This window comes from Oryza brachyantha, chromosome 8, assembly GCF_000231095.2.
Source record: "Oryza brachyantha chromosome 8, ObraRS2, whole genome shotgun sequence".
NCBI classification, from domain to species: Eukaryota; Viridiplantae; Streptophyta; class Magnoliopsida; order Poales; family Poaceae; genus Oryza; species Oryza brachyantha.
The window spans coordinates 7,160,707-7,168,512 of record NC_023170.2 but is presented as its reverse complement, the minus strand read 5'-3'; positions in this window follow the sequence as shown (position 1 = coordinate 7,168,512).

The window sequence follows — 7,806 nt, the reverse complement described above, 5'->3', positions numbered from 1 at the left end:
ATCTGAAAGTCGTCTTATGGATGTCTTCTTCTGCCATGAATATCTGCTTGTAACCGGCGTTGCCATCCATGAAGCTTATCATCTTGTGTCTGGAGGCCGCGTCTACCAACTGGTCGGCTACTGGCATTGGGTATTCATCCTTCGGAGTTGCTTTGTTCAGATCTTTGAAGTCCACGCAGACCCGCAGCTTGCCGTTTTTCTTAAGTACGGGGACAATATTGGGCACCCATTCTGCATACCGACAAGGCCGGATGAATTTGGCATCATATAGCCTAGCGATTTCTGCCTTAATCGGTTCATACATGTCGGGTTTGAACCTTCTCGGTGGTTGCTTGAAGAGCCAATAACCTGGTTTAATCGACAGCCGATTTCGACGATTGATCGGCTTAGACCTGGCATCTCATGATATTCCCATGCAAAACAATCCACATACTCTATTAATAATTTTATTAATTCTTCCTAGAATTCCGGGGTCAAATTTGCACTTATGTATGTCGGTCCTGGCCTATCTCCAGGTCCTATGTCTATTTCTTCTAACTTATCGGCCGACATAAATCCTTGACCTAACTTGCCATCTAGGTCATCCACTGCTCCTGTTAAGGTATTCACTGTGAATCCTGATTGCGTATCGGCTGGATCCCAGTGTCCGATACGCTCAGGAACTCCCCCGACCAGGGTTTTCTGGATATGCACTCATAGCCTTCTGCTTCCCATGTGGGAAGGTATGTTGTGGCTATGTTCACCGATCGGTCGGCTGCGACCACCTCCACTTGATCAACATGCTATTGTATCAGGCTTTGGTGCATGGTGGAGGGAACGCAACATTTGGCGTGGATCCAATCTCGTCCGAGCAGCAAACTGTAGGATCCTTTTCCATCAATGATGAAGAACGTAGTCAGCAGCGTTTTGCTTCCGACTGTAAGTTCGACGTTAAGGCATCCCTTGGCTTCCGACGAGTTGCCCCCGAAGTCCTTGAGCATCATGTTAGTTTTAACAAGGTCTTCGAAGGTCTTGCCCAGCTTTCTGTAGGTGGAGTATGTCATCAAATTTACTGCCGCGCCGCCATTGACCAGCATCTTTGTCACGCTCAGAAATTTACACCAAATTTCTAAACAATAGCATGTATTAAATCTCGGTCCAGGCATCAGCCCGAGTACACACTATGACAAATCAATACACAGTTCCACGACTTAAAAACAAATAAAAACAATTATCTATCGAAATGTAGCGGAAAAGAAAAACAAACTAAACCATCTAATCTTCAGCTTCAGCTAGCGAAGACGGCTCCACACCACAGGCACTCTCGACGGCGGACTGAACCTTACTTCAACCTTCGGAACAACCTTCTTTTGACACAGGCTCTGGCACTTGCTCTGGTGGGGGAAAAAGTAAGCAAGGCTGAGTACAAACCACCGTACTCAACAAGTAACACCCAAGAGAGGAAGAATAGTGAATGCAACAGGGTATCAAGGATAGGCTAAGGTTAACTTGCACAAAAGCTGCAGTAATTTAGCAAAACAGTAAATAAAATAGACTGAAATAAAAGTAAACTAAACATTTAAAATAATCATCCACTGTCCAACGTTACACCACGTTGCAACAGGCCCAGACCGCTGTCGAACGTTACACCACGTAGCGACAGGGTCAACCCTCTGTCCAACGTTAAACCACGTTGCGACAGACCCAAACCACTGCCAACGTTACACAACGTTGCGCAGGGTCAAACCAGTTCCAAGATTAATCAGGTTATTAATGGTTCAACTAATCCCAGTGAATCTGTCAGTTCGCCCAATAACCGCGGGCACGGCTATTCGAATAGTTTTACTCTGCAGAGGTGTACAACTTTGCCCACAAGACATGGCTGCCAAGCATGTTACCATGCCCCAACGTATCACCACGATACCTCAGTACGGAAACCATGATAAGACCTTTCACCTAGCCCTCCCTAGACAATCGCACCACACTTCAGGTTTCACCCCCTCCTTTACACCAAGTCGGGCAGTCCCCTCTTGTGCCTTGGTAGATCCGGAAGCAGCAGAAGCTTTCGTTACACCACGATTGCCCGTCCATACTCCATCACGCCTACCCTTGCCTGGGTACGTCGAATAGGGACAAGCTAGATTACGAGTCTCACCATTGCCCATTCTGACTTGTGGTTAGTACGTGTAAGACCTTCAGGGTTTCCTGAGAACCGGTCCTTAATTGCCATGGGTGCGACTCTCAAAACCATGCACCCACAACCCACCATAAGCAATATTTTAGTTGTATTAATCCTCAACGGGAAATGAATAATGGTAGCAACCATTAAAGGTCTATTAAAGTTTAATCCATAAATAAGAATTGTTGAGCTAGTTGAACTAAGCATGGATAGGCATCGACTAACCCTAATTCTAGTCAAATTAACCCTGGGATGACAATAATAATGAATGAGGATCAACGGATATATAGGTAATTGCCCAATAGATAAATACAATAAATAGATTTGCATAAAACGATGCATATTTGAATGTAAAAGCGGGGGATTTTATAATCATAGGTTCAATATGATCAAAGAAGAGTGCCACTTGCCTTGCTTAGACCCACGAGGAACTTCGGCGACGACTTCGAGAACGAACAGCGCTGCGACGGGGTCAAAACCTACGACAAACAAGGCAAAACCAACAAAACAGGCTATAAAACTACTGAAACAGGGAAAGAAACTAATTTTAATGGGTTCTTGGTATTTTTCTGGATTTAATGAAACTTGAATGGACCTAAACGGAGACTAGATGAATTACTTATGAATTTTAGAAGATTATCTGTGTTTTTAAACTAAACAGAAAAACCTTATTGATTTATTGCGCAATTAATCGGAGGCATGACGTCAGCACAGGAGTGAGAGGAGGCTGACGGCTGGGACCCACATGGCGGTGAGAGAGAGAGGGGGAGGGGAGGCTGACCGGCTGACGAGTGGGGCCCGCTCATCAGTGGTCCAGAACAGAGGAGGACGGGGCGGCCTTGGCCAACAGGGGGGAGGGGCGGCGCCGGCCGGGCAGGCGGCGGAGGGCGGTGACCGGCGAACGGCGGCGCAGACAAGCGGGCGGCGACAGGCGGCGGTGATCCGTCGGACGGCGATGCGAGAACAGGCAGCGGCGCTGAGAGCGGCGGCGCCAAAGGAGGACGGTGGCAGCTCGGGGAGAGCGACGGCAGTGACGCGACGAGCGCGGCGGTGCTTCGACGGTGGCGGGGTCGCGTTGGCGACAGCAAGGCGAGGGTGGCGGCTGGCGGACAGGCGACGGAGACGGCCGAAGCGCGCAAGAATGCGGCGGCGGCGTCGGCTCCGGCGGCCACGGGCGGAGAGGAAAAGAGAGGGATAGAGAGGACAGCAAGGGCTTACCGGCGACGAGGACGGCGGCGGCAAGTCGGCGAGGGCCGAGGACAGGTGGTGACGGCCGGCACGAGGTAGATCGGCGGCGGCGATGGAGATCGCTCGGTGGCGCTAGCGCGGTGGCACGACGGACAACGGCCAGCGACGGCAACGGCCAAGAATAGAAAAGGAATCCGACGGGGAGAGGAGGGAGGAGCGGTGCGCAACGACGGCTTGGCGTCGTGGCGTGTGCGCGGGGAGGCAGAGGACTATGGTGGGAGGGGAAACCGTGGCGATGGCGGCCGGGCACTGGCAGCGGTGTCGGCGCGAACAGTGGCGCACGCGCATGGCGGTGGCACGTGGGCCGGTGGCGGCTACCGAAGGGGAAGAAAAAGGAGGGAGAGGGGAAGAGGATGCTCACCGGCGGCGCGAAGGGCGGCAGCGAGTCGGCGTGGAGCAGGAATGGGCAATGATGCAGCTCCGCGACGGCGACCGGAGGTGAGGCGCGAGCTCGACTGGCGGCGGCGAGGCAATGGCGCAGCGACGGCTCGGGGACGTGCGAATAAAGGCGGCGGCGGCTCGAGGAGAGGGGGATTTATAGGTGGTGGCTACCGCGCGTAGGGCGGGGAGGTCGTTGGCGCGGCCAGGGTGGACGCGGCGCGGCGAAAGCGGGAGGTGGTTAGCGGCAGCGCGGATTGTGGCTGGTGGTGGCACCCGGCAGTTGCGGCGCAGCCGTTGAGCCGGCGCGGGCGGAGCGGCGGCTCGACCGACGACGTGGCGGCACGGGCGAGGCACAACCGGCGAGGCGAGGGGCAATGCAGCTCAGCGCGACGGCGAGGTGCACGGATTGCGGGCGGCGCGGCTGCACAACTCGGGTGTGAGCGTAGCCAGCGCGGGCGAGGCAGCAGCCAAGACAGCTCGGCGCGGGGAGGTGGTGATGCCGACCGACAGTGGCGACATTCGGCAGAGGGTGGCGAACGACGACCGACGCGGAGGCGAGAGCCGATGGCGTGCGCGCGCACGACGGCGGCGCAACGACGCGAGGGAGGCGTCACTAGGCCGGCTGCGCGAGCAACGGCCGGCAATGGCCGGGGAGAGTTGAGGGAGGAGGAAGGAGAGAATGGGCTCACCGGGTTGAGGAAGGAGGGGAAGCGGCGACGCGACGACAAGGCGGGGTGGGACGCGACGGGAGCCACGGCGAGACGACGGAGAGCGGTGGCGTGTGACAGAGGAGTGGCGCAACGCGGACGGCGCAGCGAGGTGACGCCGGCCCGAGAGCAGGGCGGCGGCGGCAAGGAGAGGAAGGGGAGGGGCTCGGGAAGAGGCGGCGCATTCCGACAGCGGTGGCGACCTGCGCGTGCAGAGGCGAGCAAAGGCGAAGAGGGACCGGCGGTGGCCGGGGAGACGCGGCAGCGGCCAAGCGGCGACGGCGCGCTAGCGGTCATGGCGACCGAGCGACGGTGACGGCGACGCGGAGCAGCGGCCAAGCACGGGCACGAGGCGCACGCACCGCGTGGCACGGCGAGGACGTGGGCAGAGAGGTGGACGACGTGCCCGACAGGTGGGCCTCACCTGTCGGTGTCTCGGGAAGGGAGGAGGCGTGGAGGACTTGGGCGCAAGCGGCTTGGGCCGGGAGAAGGACTAGGCTGGCCCAGCGGGAGGGAAGGGAGGAGAGGAGGGAGAGCAGGCCGGAAGGGAGAAGTGGGCCGGCGCTGTTGGGCCGAGAGAAGAGGGAAAATGAGGAGTGGGCCGAGGGAGGTGATGCAGACTTTGAGCGCCGGTTGGGACACGACTCGGTAAATTGCAGACAGTGCACGCATTCACACGACAGAACCAAATCATGCACGAATTAGAAATTCGTACGACAAATTAGATCCGATACGTGAAACCGTGAACTGTTAGCGGAACAACGGCAGGACTTAACGACCCGTTAAATTGAGATTTAACGACTCGCTAAACTAGAATTAGACGACTTTAACGTTAAACCAATCTACGTGTATGAAATTGAATTTCATACTGTAGATCAATCTCACGCTAGCTAATAGATTGGAAAACCTAAGCAATTACACGATAGTTCAATAATAGATTGATTCGCATGAGTAAAACGTATGTGAACCTGAGATTTGGTGGAGAGATCAGCGACGGATTGCGGTTGTTCCTCGCTGTTTGGCTAGAAAACCTGAACAATTAAACGGTAGATTAATTTAGATTAATTCGTAAGAATAAAATATATGCGAACCTGAAATTTGGAGGAGAGAGACCAGCCGGCGACGTGCTGCGAACAAGGATGCAGCAGGGCTGCTAGCGGCTTGCTGCGCAGCTGCTGGGATAGGGGCAGCACAGCTGTAGCGGAGGTGGAAGGGGCGACTGGAGACGCACGGGAGAGGGAGGCGGGGAAAAGAGGCAAGGGTGTAGGGGGTATTTATAGGGGGAAGCTAGAGATAGATCTTGTTATCCATCTCCTATTAACAAGGAATAGATAATGTTTCAAGGGGATGAGATTTAGAATTAATTGGAATTGATTTTTTTGGTGGAGATAGAGATGAGGCTGCATGGCTTGGAGAGGAGGAGGAGAGGATCGTACAGGGAGGAGAGGAAGAGGAGGTGCGACCAGGAGAGAAAAAAAAAGGAAAAGAGAAAAGAAAAAAGGAAAAGGGGAAAAAGGGAGAAGGGAAAAAGAAAAGAAAAAGGAAGGAGGGAAAAAAAAAGAAATTGCCTCCAATTTTGCTGATTTTTATTAAGTTTATTAGAGCAAATTTTACTGACTGCAATTCAAATATAAATCCTATTAATAATTTAAAATGCTTTCGGGACATTTTAGAATATCCGAAAAGCTTCCAATTAATTAAATTAATTTATTACACTGGGTTTCTCCTGAACTTTAATTAATAAATTATTTTTAATGCATTATTTATTTAATTCTTGGCTTGGGTAAAACTCAGGGCGTGACAATCTTCGCCATCGGCTTTCCATCGACATGCCCTTAGATATAGAGCGGTCGATGGTGCCGATGGTCTTTTTCTGCCGGCTTCTCGAAGACGGCTGGTTGTGAGGGTAGTACAAGCTAGGCTGTTGCCTCTTGTACCTCGTCATTAGACCAATCGGCCCTGAATTCCGCCGGTAGAATAACTACCATGTTTACATCGGCCGATGGTTTATGGACTTCTGACTTGATGCGCCATTCCTTGCGTGTCTTCTTGGGTGCCGGTGGCTGTCCTCATCTTGCTGCTGCTAAAGCTCGCGTTGGCGGAGTCGTTGTAGCCGTCTTTTCTAATTTTTCATGAATAAGCTGCTGGGACACCATTGGTTAGGCCTCATTGGCAGCAACTGCTCTTGATCGTTGTAGTACTGGCCGATCTCTTCCTCATCGTAGTCCTCATATTCTTGTTCCCGAGGACCCAACCTGTCTTGTACTGTCACATGGCGTCGTGGTGACGTTCTTGACCTCCTGGGGCGTAGCTGCCGGCTGGTGTAATCCCACCGTTCGAGGTTGCATTCGTATTGGAAGAATGGACAATCCCAATGATCGTCATATTGGGACGGCACATCGCACCTCTAGCTCCTCTCGAATTGCCGATGCTACCTATTCATCATTGAAGTGGAAGTGATGTCGTTGGTACCTGGGCGCCTTCTTGAGCTGTTGTTCGACCCATAGCCGAACCCAAGCTGGACCATATTGACTGGGAAAGGATGCCCGTCAATCTTCATCAGCTTCTTGGTTTCCTCGAACTTGATGCGACCTTGTTCAACTGCCACTTGGATTTCCCGTCGGAAGATCTGGCAATCGTTCGTGTGGTGGGAGACGGAGTTATGCCATTTGCAGTACTTCTTCTTTTTAAGCTCTTCGGCCGATGGTATGACATGTCCTGCCGGTAGCTGGACGTGTTTTTCCTGTAGCAGGAGATCGAAGATCTTATCGGCCTTGTTGACGTCGAAGTCGAACTTCTCCGTCTCCTTTGCCCCCTTGACCCAAGGGCAATTTACTAGCTTTTTGTTCCTGGTCCACTCTGCCAACCCTAGGTCGGACTCTTCGATATCAGAGTCCGACGATTCTTCGGCCAGGTAGGCAACGCGTCGTTGGAATTTATCGTTCCTGGCTTCTTGGTATCGGATCTCAAGGGCCGATACATTCTGCACGAGATGAGCTAAACTCTCGAATTCTTGTGCCGAGAATTTCTCTCTGATTTGGCCAAGCATGCCTTGGAAGGCTAGTTCAGTGTGTTGCTGATCGCTTAAATTCAGCCGGTAGCATTGGCTTCTTACGTTGCAGAACCGTTGGACATAGTCATGGACCGACTCGTCCATCTTTTGTCTGACTGTGGTGAGATCGGTCAGCGTCATCTCCTGTACCCCGCAAAGAAGTACTTATGGAACTGTTTTTCAAGATCGGCCCAGTTCCTGACCGAATTGGGTGGTAAGGACGAGAACCAAGTAAAGGCTGACACAGACAGCGAGAGCGG